The 13385-nt window shown below is 34.5% G+C and overlaps 1 long non-coding RNA gene across 1 annotated transcript in view; it reads right to left on the minus strand.

Moving 5' to 3' along the window:
* Positions 1-12533, minus strand: part of LOC134735761 (uncharacterized) — a 28556-nt gene extending 16023 nt beyond the window's left edge. Inside the window, exon 1 of the long non-coding RNA XR_010119202.1 lies at positions 12515-12533. This is a non-coding gene — a long non-coding RNA (uncharacterized lncRNA). The remainder of the gene's footprint in view (positions 1-12514) is intronic.
* Positions 12534-13385: the final 852 nt, after the last annotated feature.

Here is a 13385-nt window from a genome sequence, read left to right on the forward strand (position 1 = left end):
CTGGAGAGTATCTTAGTTTTTAAGATTTGAATTATAATTATGGTTTTTGCAGTAAATAAGGTTCAGAATAAAGTTTTACAAAAGCAAACCAACTCAAGTAAAAAAAAAAGCTGCTTTGATAAATCTCAAATTTAAATATTGCTTCAATATTCTTCTATATTTTACTGTGATTAAAATTTTCTAAAGTTTTGCTAAAGAAATAAATCTTTTAAACATCTTGACTTTATATTTTTACTATGGTCCTGACACTATACTCTGTGTGGTGACAGGCACAACATGTGTAGGATTTGCCCCCTTGCCATATAGGAGTTGACAATAGAATGGCGAAATGCCATTGCAAGTGACAATAACAGCAAATACTGGACAATGCATGAGGAGAAGCAGAGTACTATCAAATCATAGATGTAGAAGAGAATTTCCATTTGGGACTATTAAAAATGTTTATAGCTTGAAATAATAAAATTAATTTAATTGTATTTGCATTCATTAGAAATGATACTATTTTAGGCTATTCTACTATCCTCTGCAGCAAGGTGGGGATGGGACTACTCATGCTTTCGCTTATTGGTGTCTCTACTAAATATGCAAAACATAGTATAATTAATTTATAATTTAAAAAGCCTTATTATTTTAGAATTTGATGAATATCTTGAATGATTAACTAAACTTTGGTTTGTTGACTTCAAAAATGAATTTTTCCCAGACTTATTTTTTATTTTGTTTTGAAATCAGAGTACAATTTTAAGAAAAATTTAACCCACATGTTTTTATTAATCAGTGCTTAAATTATTTAAGTACATTATTGTTTTTCATGGATATTTTATGTTCTAAAGACGTCTTGAGCTATTTTAATAACATTTTTATTCTCATAAAACACAATAGTTGTTTTTTAACCAGAGGATTACAAAACAATCTGGAAGAAAAATAAACCTCAAGTCTTGACTCTTTGAATACTTTTTTTTTAAGTACGTTGCTACCGCAGTTAAAAGATCGTGGGTGTAGCCACCTTAGGAAAGAGAAAACAGTTGGACCCAAACCAGTACAAGGCATTTGTGGAATAGCTTCCTTTTCCATTTATGAACAAAGAGCACATTCAGGTTTACAACTGAACGCAGGAGTATGAAGAATCATTAGGCTTGTTCGTAGTTATTCAAGTAAAATTATTTGAGATGCATTTAGTGATGAAACCATGTCAAAATACAAAATATTTATAAGGAGAGAAAGAGCTCCATTTAGTAAATATGTAAGAATGATAAGAGATTCTCTTCATAGTCAGGAGAAGCCAGCCTTGACATAGTTCGGTAGCAACACCAGGGCTTTCAGAATGAATCTATGCATGGACACCATGCATAGATTTTTCATCTAATCACTGCTCAGCCCAAGACAGCCACAGCCATAGAGAAGTAATGTAAGAAATAAATAGCTAGATGGACTGGATTACATGCAGGTGAACTAGGCCATTGCTAGTGAGATCAGGAAGTGGTTCATCATGGAAATTTCTCTTCACACAGTTTGTAATCTGGCATTCCATGATTAGGAATTTATTTCTTTGGCTAGAAGCTTTGTACTCTGTAACAATTTAAATCATTCCATTGAAAAAACACAATAATCCTTCTTAGTCAATGAACATTAGTGATGAAGTTTATCAAATTCTTTACAGGGATTATTACAGAATTTTGATGGGCAAGAACAAATTTTGCTTTCTTGGGAGAGTTTTGATAGACTAGATATATCTGTAAAAGTCTTTAAAAATGCACTTAATTTCCCAAGATCCCAACCACATAGATTTAAAAAGGCAGAATAAAAATGAAACTTCGTACCATGTTCATAGTCAATTCCAAAAGCAATCTGTCAAGGGAATTCTGTAGTTGGTTATTTATAATCTAATAAGATCAGATGATATTTTCTGGTACAGTTCTCTTTGTGTAAATCTTCATAAACAATACCAGTTTAAGGTTCTTTTTCTGCTGTTGAAGGCAAAATATCCAGACAGCAGTTAGACATTTTTTAAAAAATATTTTAAATATTATTTTTAATTAAATAAGTATAACTGTATATATTTATGGGTAAAATGTGCTATTTTGATATACGTATACAACCCATGTAGTCCTCCCTCTACTCTGAAGAAAACAGATATTGACCCAGCTCTACTGGGGTAGGTTTATTGTATACGAAGGTGTAAGTTTTCTGCCAAAGGCTTAAGAGTTATCATCAAAACACTAGAGGCACAAATCTAAACTCTAGAAAGCATGTGTGGCAACTCCCAGATCTGTCTCATAATAGATGCCTGGTAATAGTAATGTCTGAATTTTTTTTAAACTTGGGATCTTTTCAAACATTACATTTTGTCCTGCATTTATATTTCATCATTTTATCACTGCATTTTCATAGAGGAAGATATAAATCCACAATTTTTACAGATGTAGTAATTGAATCTTAGAGTAGCTATGAAAACCAAATCTTTAAAAAATGAAAAAGTGCCTGTGGTTCTATTCTATGAACTACAGTTCCTTTCTTATTCAGGCATCTCCTTCTTTGTTTCCCACTGCAAGACACAGAAATCTCTCAAGGTTTCCTTTAAGAATATATTTCTACACTTTTCAGAATAAAGTTTCTGAAGTCCATTCTAAGGGCAGGTAAGAGCCCAGACTCTGGACATTTAAAGGTACTCATGGGATCTAACATCTGAGTACCATGATAGATTCTTTTTGCCCTGCTCTCTTATTTCAGTGTGCCTGAACCGAAGTTGTAATTCTTGGAGAGTTTCAGAATGGGAATGCAGACCTGGGTGCTAGCTACTCTCCGCATGTTAAAAGGTAATTGAATAGGTGCAAATATAAGTACAACTGGATATGTAGGCTAGAGGCACTAAGTTGCAGTCTCAAAGAGGTCACACTGAAATGAATTTTTTAAAAGAAGTATAAAATTGCATCTAAGATAGATGGGGAGCAAAAGCAATATTTAAATGAAATTGTTATGGATATAAGTCACTTTTCAAGCATTATAACTACTTCTAGCATAAAATATGTTTTCACTTCATATATAAAACATTGTTATTATTCACATCTTATGACATGTTAACATATTAAAACTTAAATGTTTAATGCATATATTAAAATTTTGTGTCATCATTAACCCAGCTGATGAATTCTTTTTGGAAAAAAGAAATGGAGAAGATGTATCAAGAGAGATAATTTTTACAATTAGAATAAAAATATGTAACTTAAAGTACAGTGAGATAAAAATGTCTGATTCAAAGTTCCAAACCCCCTTTTCTCTTTTCTCTCTCTCTCTTTTGTTTTTCTCACAGGAAGCCTACTGCCATTTGTTTTCCTATTAAATGACATTTCAAATACTTTATTATAAACATAAATCACACCTTTCAAGAAGGCAAATGACAAACTAAATTTGAGATCTGGCTTGCATTTCTACGCCCTACCCAAGACTAAATAGATGAACAGTTGCTTTATAGATTGTATCTGAAAGATAAACAGAGACAGTATATTATAGAAAACACGTCACTTGAAACTGACATCTGCCCTTTAATTCATGAACATCATCCTAAACTCTGTCACTTCACTTGACATGTGTTACATACCCTGATGCATGAAGTTGTGGAAAAGGGCAATCTTATTTGCAGTTGGTAAGAAAAAAACTTATATATATATGTATATATGTATAATACATATGTATAATATATGTATATTATATATGTATTATATGTATAATATATGTATATTATATATGTATTATATGTATAATATATGTATATATGTATAATGTATACACATATATATATATTATACATATAATAAGATATCCTAGAAGCAGGACAATTTTAAAATTCATATTATTTTAGATTTTAGAAAGAGAATATGGTGTATATACTATATATAGATGTTCCTGCTATGATTCCACATGTGTGTTACTGGAAAACCTTGTGTTCCACAATCTGGTACACTAAACTTAATAAGGCCTATGGGGAAAATAGGTTTGTGGCAGACCCCCCAAATCCTTTGGAATTTTGTAATCAAAATATTAACAACAAAAAGCAGTTTTAATAAAAATGTAGCATAGCCAATCTTTACTGACATTTACACATAGCGCCCCAATTAGTCAATTCTTTACAAAATGAAATCATGGAGCTCTTGCTTTGTAGGGAAAGAAGTAATGAAGGATGTCTACTTTTAACACTGACCATTAAAAAAAAAACACTTTGATTTAAGGTGTAGCCTTCATTTATCTGCTATTTAATATAAGAAGAGATCTTTGCAGAATTTTTCTTTACACTTGTAGGTTTTCTTGATAACTAAACCTAGTGGTTCTAGAAATTTAGTGGTTCTAGATGCCACTAAGACAGCTACTACTAGTAGTTGCATTTTTCTGTGTTTTCAGCTTGTTTTATTAAAATTATACATTTCTAGGGTCTTATTTATTTATGTTGTATTGTATTGCATTGGATTGCATTGCATTGCATGGTACTGTATTGTATTTTTGAGACAGTTTTGCTCTTGTTGTCCAGGCTAGAGTGCAATGGTGTGATCTCAGCTCCCTGCAACCTCCGCCTCCTGGGTTCAAGCAATTCTCCTGCCTCAGCCTCCTGAGTAGCTGGGATTACAGGTGCACACCACCACGCCCAGCTAATTTTTTATATTTTTAGTAGAGACAGGGTTTCACTATGTTGGCCAAGCTGGTCTCGAACTCCTAACCTCAGGTGATCTACCCCCCTCGGCCTCCCTGTGCTGGTATTATAGGCGTGAGCCACCACGCCCAGCCCGGGTCTTAGCTTTAATTGTGAGAAAAGTTGCCCTAACTGCTTCAAAATATTAACATGCTAGGAAAAGACTAAACCAAAAGGAATTCTATGTTACATTGGCATAATTCTCCCATTTTCAATAGAATATAAGTCAATTTATATTAAAGAAGCATAAATTACGGCAGAACAAACTGCATTGTCAACACTCCTGTGATATCTAGGGTATCACCCTATAAGCTGATTCATTAGTATTTGTTCAGCAAAAATTAGAATCTTCATAGTAAGCAGAATCAATAAAGAGACTCACATTAGTTCATTCAGGGTTTACACTGATGAGTTCAAGTCCCATGAGCTTTTATCACCAAAAAATACAGGGAAAACCTTTTAGGTTTTGATGCAGCAGCTAGTGAATAATAGACCTTTAACCCTTCATGAAGGCCCTAGTGAAAGTTTGCACAAGGCAGTTATGAGGACAGACTACAGCAGTCCACAAGTTACACTAATCTGTGAGTTCTCACCTGCCCCTGGTTAAAAAGACTGGCATTCTTGCATTAAGTCAACTTGGATTTATAAATGTTGGAGACTTCTCATTTCCACATGCCCAGACACAATTCCTGGATTCAACACCCCGGTCATTCGGTCTTGCCTGACCTCCTCACTGTTAGCCCCACTGCTCCTTTCAGAAAACTCTCTTTACAGCATGCCAATAGGTTACAATGGCCTTGGAATAAGATTTCCTGTTCCCAGGCTTGCACTTCTCTAGTTTTTTTATGTGTTTGTTTGTTTTACCCAGAATTACATTCCTCACTTCTCTCCGTGTCCAAATTTTTACTCTCAGTTAATAATATGATAACCCTGTTCTCAGCAACTCCTTCTTTTCAATTACTATAGAACTAATTACTAATTACCTATGATAATCATATCACACTCAATATATAAAGGCTTGTAATTGCATATATATGTGTTATAGATAACAATTCTTCCCATTTTTCTTATCCTGGGCTTTTTGTGTTGTTTCTATGGCAGAAGACCATGCCATAGTGTTAATTATAACTCATTGTTATATTGTGTATTTATAACTCATTTATAAAATTTGTATCTGTTAGTGTACTCCCAATAAACAGACTTATTTATCAGCTGGCAAGAAGTTAACATCTTGACTTCAAAGGAAGGGTGGAAGCAGAATTCCTTCCTTTTAAAGAGACATCAATTTTTTCTCTTAAAGCCTTCAACTGATTGGATGAGGCCCACCTTCATTATGAAGAGTGATTTGTTTAAAATCTACAGATTTAAATGTTAACTACATCTAAAATATACCTTCACAGAAATATCTAGACTAGTGTTTGACCAAACTACTGGCCACCATAGCCTATCCAAGTTGATACATAATGTTAATCATCACATCATTTGACCATTCCTCTTCTAATAGTCATTTAGATTATTTCTGGATACTTAGCCATTATAAAAATTGCTACATTGAGTAAGCTTGTGCATAACAAGTTCATATATTCATAAGCATAGCTTTGCTATACATTCCTAGAAGCATAATTGTGGGGTCAATTATCAGGTGAATTTGCTATTTTGAGGAATATTAGCAAATTGCTTTTCATAGTGGTTGTACCAATATACACTTATATCAGCAATGTACAAGAGTTTCTGTTTCATCAAACCATCCCCAACATAGTGTATTACCAAACTTTTTGAAATTTCACAAAATGAGAGTCGACAAATAGTATCATATTGATTTTCTCTTATTATGAATGAGGTGGAGCTTCTATTAAAATGTTTAACAAGCACTTATACTTTTTGTGAATAAATTGTTCATATCTTTTGTCTATTTCCCATTGTCCTATTGATATTTCTATAATAAGTTAGAGTTAGTTCTATAATAATTAAAAATACAAAATATATCATATTTTTGAGTTGCAAATACCTCACAAAGTTCTGTTTCCATTAGTATATTTTCACCATTTGGATTTTTAATTAGAGTTTTTAGGCATATCAACAGTTTAAATACATTTTAATTAAAATTTTACATAAACACAAGGAATTTGAAACATTACATGTATACAGATCAATGAATTTTCATTGAGTAAAGTTAACCTTTGTAAATACCATTCAGAGTAAGAAATAGTGCTCCATAGATACTTCCCCAAATGACACTTCCAGTTACTATCAGTTCCTCCCCAAAGGTAAAGCCACCAACATACATCAGTTATGCCTGGGTTTAATATTTACATGTTTGTTTATAATATTTATTATGTTTATTATATACAAAATTATATGATTTCTAAAAGTTACATAAAGAATCTGTATTTTTTGTGTTTGGCTTCTTTTGTCCAAATTCTATTTATAACATTCATCCGGCCGGGTGCGGTGGCTCACACCTGTAATCCCAGCACTTTGGGAGGCCAAAGCAGGTGGATCACGAGGTCAGGAGATTGAGACCATCCTGGCCAACATGGTGAAACCCCATCTCTACTAAAAATACAAAAAATTAGCCGTGTGTGGTGGCGGGCACCTGTAGTCCCAGCTACTCAGGAGGCTGAGGCAGGAGAATGGTGTGAACCCGGGAGGCGGAGCTTGCAGGGAGCTGAGATCGCGCCACTGCACTCCAGCCTGGGTGACAGAGTGGGACTCCATCTCAAAAAAAAAAAAAAAAAAAGATTCATACCCATGTTATTTTATATTAATTACATTATATATAATTAATTTATCCTCAGTACTGTATGTGTTAATATAATTTATTAATTCATCAACTCTTTAAAGCCTTTTAGGCTTTTGCTGTTTTTAACTACTTTAAGAATGCTGCTAGAACATGCCTGCATCTTTTAGAGACTATATGCATACATTTCTGCTGACTACATATTTCAAAGTGGAACTGCTGGGTCAAAAGGTATGGTTGTGCTCAACGTTAGTAGATACTATGAACAAATGATAAATTGTGATTGTAAAATTTTAAACTGTCATCATCAACAGTGTATCTATCATTTTAACGTTAGCTCCTCTATGTAGTGGTCCCTTATTGTGCGTGTGTGTGTGTGTTGTATTCTTCTGACTAATGAGGGTGATCACTTTTTTGGACTGTCTCTATTTAACTTTTATTTTAAATTTCATTATTTTATTGTCTGCCAGCTGAAAGTTTGATATGTGTTCTTTTTCTTTCCTTCTGCTTAAGAGGGGAAATTGGATAATTGATTTTTAACCATTCTTCTTTTTTAAAATAGAAATTTAAAGCTATAAATTTTCTTCTAAGCAGTTAGCTGCATTCCTAAAGGTTTGATACTTTATTTTTTTTCTGACATTTAATCAAAGTTTTTCTAATGTCTATTCTTTTTAAAAAAATTTATGCATTACTCAAAAGTGCTTTGTTTAATTTCCAAGCTGTTGGGGGGATTTTTTAGTTTTCTTCTTATTGATTTCTAACTTAATTTCACTGTGGTCAAAGAATATACTTTGAACGTCTTAAAATCTTTGAAATGTGTTGAGGTTTGCTTTATGATCCAGCATGTGGTCAATTTTGCTAAATGTTCCATGTGCACTCTGTTGTCATTGGATGCAGTATTCTGATGTCAATTAGATCAAATGGGTAATTGTGTTTGTGGAGGACATAGTAAAAGACGGCCTTCAATTATCCTTGCCCCCTGATAATCAAACCCTTACATAATTCTCTCCACTCGAATGTTGGTGGATCCTGTGACTTGCTTCTTACCAATAGAATAGGATTTTAAGATTGTACCGTCCGTCACTTTCACTTTGTGATTTTGATGAAGAAAGCAGCCCTGTTGGAAAGGCCCATGTGACAAGAAACTGAGACTAACAACTGAGGCTAAAATGAGGTTGACCTCTAGCTAATAGGCAACAAGAAACTAGGGACCTTGGTCTAACAGCCTGCAAGAAAGAGAACTATGCCAAGGGTGTGATCTTCGAAGTAAATGCTTCCCCAGTCAAAAATTGAGATGAGGCTGCAACTCCATTGGACACCTTGATTGCAATTCTCACATGAGCCTCTGAGGCAGACAGAACTATGTAAACAGTGCCAGGCTCTTGACCCACAAAAACTGTGAGATAGTAAGGTATGTTGTTTGAATTAGGCTCTCTTGTTTAAACCCCACAAACATACTTTGTTGCTATTCGTTTTCAATGCGTCACCATTTATATGACTAAGTCACCCTCCTTTGTCTCTAATTCTTTACATCTTCTCACGTCTTCTACCAGTTGAATGTAGATAGCCTCTGAGATTCAGAGTTCCAATTTCTGGAAATAAAAATATGATGGATTTAGATGATCTTTATTCTCTCTTTCTAGACAGTACTTTCACACAAGTCTATTTTCCAGGTTTCTCAGCAGCAGGTAACATCACTGCTTTTGTACTGATGAACATTCAGAGTCCACTGATACAGAAGGACAGGGATGGTGTCATGACATCCATGTTCTCAGTGTCTTCTGAGGCCACTTTTTTTTTTTTAGCAAGAAATTACAGACAGCAACCCCTCTGGAATGGGGATTTGCAGTATGGCAGGCTTTGAATAGATTGGACAAGCCTCTAATACACACTCTATTTGGTGTTCTGTCTGTTTTTGCATTTGTCTATAACTTTTCCCTATGGAACTCATGATATAAGGATCTGTACAGCTCTTGCGTGCCTCTATATCCTGCTATTTTCATGGCAGGTGTTGCCTTGGAAGGTTTATAAATGGAGAGAAACTAAGGAACTGGCTCATGGACAAAATTCCATGTCTGGCAAACCTAGAAAGTAGATATCATGGGCATATGTTTTTCTTGTCGATGCAACCTCTGCATTTAGGTTTATGTAAAGACAGTGAGACTAACTTAAAGGCTTTTATTCTGCCTACTTAGGGCAATCTGTCTTGGTTGATTGTACCAACTTTTCCCAAGAAGTTTTTCACTTCTCTGACCCTCTTCATTAATTATAGGGATAATAGAAGCACTGGGTATACATAGGCACATAAATTTTTGCTGCATTTTCTCTACAGAGTCTTTGCAACTTTTTATTTTTTTATATCTCAGGGGTATATAAATCTTTTCTTTTAATAGGACATTATATTTTGATATATTTTAGTGGATGTTAGGGAAAGACAGTTTTTAACTGTCATGATAAACTGCAAGTTCTCTTGACTGATTTTCCTGACTGACTTCGTGTAATTCTATTTTTCCTTTTATGAAAAAAATATTTTCATCTTTCTCATTGTAAAAAAAGAATTCTCATGTTATTTTCTTTTTCCTCATAACTGAATTAACCATTCAGGGAAGCTCTTCAATGAAGATGTATTTTAAAGAGGATTCCTGCACTCAAAGCCAACTGCCAGTATTTATTATTTCAGACCTATGCCATTCATTTATTTAATTTCCCAGCAAGAATATTTGGAAATCCTGAATTTATTCTATTTGATGACATTGCCTATATAATATCTGATCAACAAATTTAATTCAATGCATTGTGTAAAATACTATTCTAATCTCTTTCTGTTTCCTAATTCAGGGCCGTTGCTTTGGTTCAAGTCTTCATAACTTCTTCCCTACAGAAGTAAAATCTCCCCTCCTTAACTCTTTCTTCTTTGAGTTTATCTCTGTGGTCCACCCATTCTAATGGGGTTAACATCCTTTAGTGTAACCCCAATTGCCCAAACTGTTATGTTCAAGTTTCTTAACATGATCTTGAGACTTTATCCTGTGACTTTATTTCTCTTCTTAAACCTCAAGAATGAACTGCTTAATTCTCTGAAATGCATGATATTCTGTTGTCTGATTTTTTTCTGGCTAAGATTCTGGTAAAATTTACTCATCATTCAAAACTCACACTAAGTAACACTTTCTATCCCCACACTCAGACAAGAATAATCATTGTTTTCCCTCTGTGCTCCTATAGAATTTTGTATCTATCATAGCAAATCTTAAGAGTTTCTCTGTTTCTTTTTCTTTTGTTTCAACATTTTTTGTCCTCAAGACTTTCACATTCTTCAGGGAAAGTTCTGTGTTTTATTCTTTGTTCCATCAGCATATAATATACTGGTGAACATTCTGGAAAACAAATAACATTTTAATGGATAAAAATATAAATGATCAAATGCCTCTGGATCAGTATAAATCCATCATCGCTTTTAAAAAATGTCTAGAGTATATCCTTCAGGTAGCAGGAAAACAAATTTATTTTTCTATATAAAGGAAAAATAAAATTCTGTGGATATTAAATATGTTGTTCCACTGAGGTATTTATGAGGTTTCTGAATTGACTGGAAATTTCTCCCTCAAAACAAATCTTAGATACAAGTCAAGTGTTCTTAGGGGGCTGATACTAGAAAAAGAAACAAAAAGCAAACCAAACATTAGGTTTTAGTCTAAGAATTTGAGTGCTTTTTTAAACCCACCAATATAATCAGATTTATATTTATTTTTACAGAAATGTTTGCTCAGCTAATGCATTCCTAATCAAATAATGGGTGTTCCATGATGGAAATTTCAAATAAAGTTCTTAAGACTGCCAAAAACTAAATAAGCTAACCAGAATTATATTTCTTTGTTTCCTGGTGGATCTCATAAATGCTTCAAGAGGAATACAGCGTACTTAGAAAGAGGCCAGATAGGCACTCAAGTGCAAGTGTACCCCTCCATTCTTCACCCTCAACCAATGATTTCATTCATACATATACTCTGGTGAAATATGTCTATTTTTGAATTGGCAAATATCTCCATGATCTATCACATTTTAAAATTGTTTGTGTTTGTTTCAAACAAACTCTATGCCATCACAAAATTAAAAATTACAATTCCATTTACTAATCTATTTTGTATTTAAAAAGAGTATTGTATGGCTAGTCACACGAATTTTAACCCATTAGTGTGAATGGTGATCAATTAATTTTTAACTTAGAGTGCACAAACGCAGAATGCATCCTGTTAAATGTAACTTTAGATGATTTTGAAGTTGACTTTGTTGAATCTTAAAAAGTCTTTGGCATGATTCATTCAGCTCATTGGGGTTTTTCAGTTAGGCTCTTCTAAGCCTAACTTTTGAGACACAGCAATCGCAGAAAACTTACTAACACAGTATTCTTGAATGCCAGAATTGAGACACTGTAGACTACAGCCTATTACCAATGAAATACTCATGAAAACAACATCACTTTATTTTCAGTTTTGTGGTTCATAGGACATTAGTAACTAAGACAAGTTTTATGAGGCATCATTTTGCAAGATTTGATTAAAATAGATTTGAAAGCACTGAAATGAAATGGCACCAGTTCAGATTGTCTGTGTTTACTCTTGTCTGAAATCTCTCTCAATGGGAGATGCCAGAACAGTGGGCCACAAGTTCAACTTTTGTAAGTTTGAGAAACTTATGTATTTGAGAAGAATCTGGTTCACATGTTATAAGACAATCTGAGCAAAATAAAATTGATGTCCTATGAGCTCATGAGACATTAGGACAATAAGCCATAGAAGGAGACAGCCAAGATGACATGTCACATCACTAGGACCCAAAAACGCTCAAGTCTCCTCTGAAGGTTTTTTGTTGTTGTTGTTGTTGTTGTTGTTTTCAGTCTATCCAAGACAGGAAAAAAATGATCACATGACGCTTAAGGAAATCTTTGACCTCTAAAATTAAAACATTAAAAATAAACAGTAAAGAAGAAAGTTATGTAAAGACTGTCCTTAAATGTGTTTCTTGCAAAGCCACAGTCACTGTTGGCAAACTTATTTTTAAATGGCAGTAACAAGAACAAGAGTAGTACCTACCTTCAGGCCCTACCTCTCATGTCCCAGTTACTGTGGAACTCATGTTTCGGTTACCCTTTATTTCCTATCATCTTCACAAGAGATTTCAATGACTTTTGGAGGTGGGGGCAGGTAAAGAAATTGAGACTTCAAGACTTCGAAAGCCAGCAATTTTCCAAGATCACATCTCTAGAAGCGGAGGAGGTGAAATGTGATCTTAGGTATGTCCAATTCCAAAATCACCTCTTTACACAGAAAAGACAGAGTGCCTCACTTAATTTAAATGGATAAAAATTAGTGTGCTCTGAGGTTAGCAGCTGATAAGTGCAAGAGAGACTGTTCCCATTGCTGCATGACACTGATGCTGGGTACCATCACTGCCTAAGTGAGCCCCGGCTGCTCCGCTGCTGCTCCTGCTGCCGTGTGTCCCTGGGATGAGTCCTCAGCTATCACTCCTCTCTTTGTCCCAGGCCTCAGATTCAGGGCCTGGGTAGGAATATTCAGTTGGCCAAATGTTAGCCATGTGGTTATGTCGTGGCTGTCGGAGGTAGAGTAGGGAATATCTGCCTCCTGTCGGGCTGCAGCCCACCAGGATCCACAAATAATACATGCAAACAAGAACTCCAGAAAACAGGGGCGCTTCCAATTCTGCCTCTGCAACTTTTTGACCATATGATCTCAGCCACCATCCTTACTTGTCTGCATATTACAGTAACATCCTCTTAACTGGTACACCTATGGCTTCTTCTTGTCTCTCCATTCACAACAGAGCAGCCAGAGGACTCCTTTTAAAACATGTCAGATTGTGTTACTTCTTTGCTCAAAACCCTTCGGTGGGTTCTCATCTTGCTCAGAGTGAAAACTGAAATCCAATTTTCAGATATGTTGGCAG

The sequence above is a fragment of the Symphalangus syndactylus genome, chromosome 23 (assembly GCF_028878055.3).
Source record: "Symphalangus syndactylus isolate Jambi chromosome 23, NHGRI_mSymSyn1-v2.1_pri, whole genome shotgun sequence".
NCBI lineage: Eukaryota > Metazoa > Chordata > Mammalia > Primates > Hylobatidae > Symphalangus > Symphalangus syndactylus.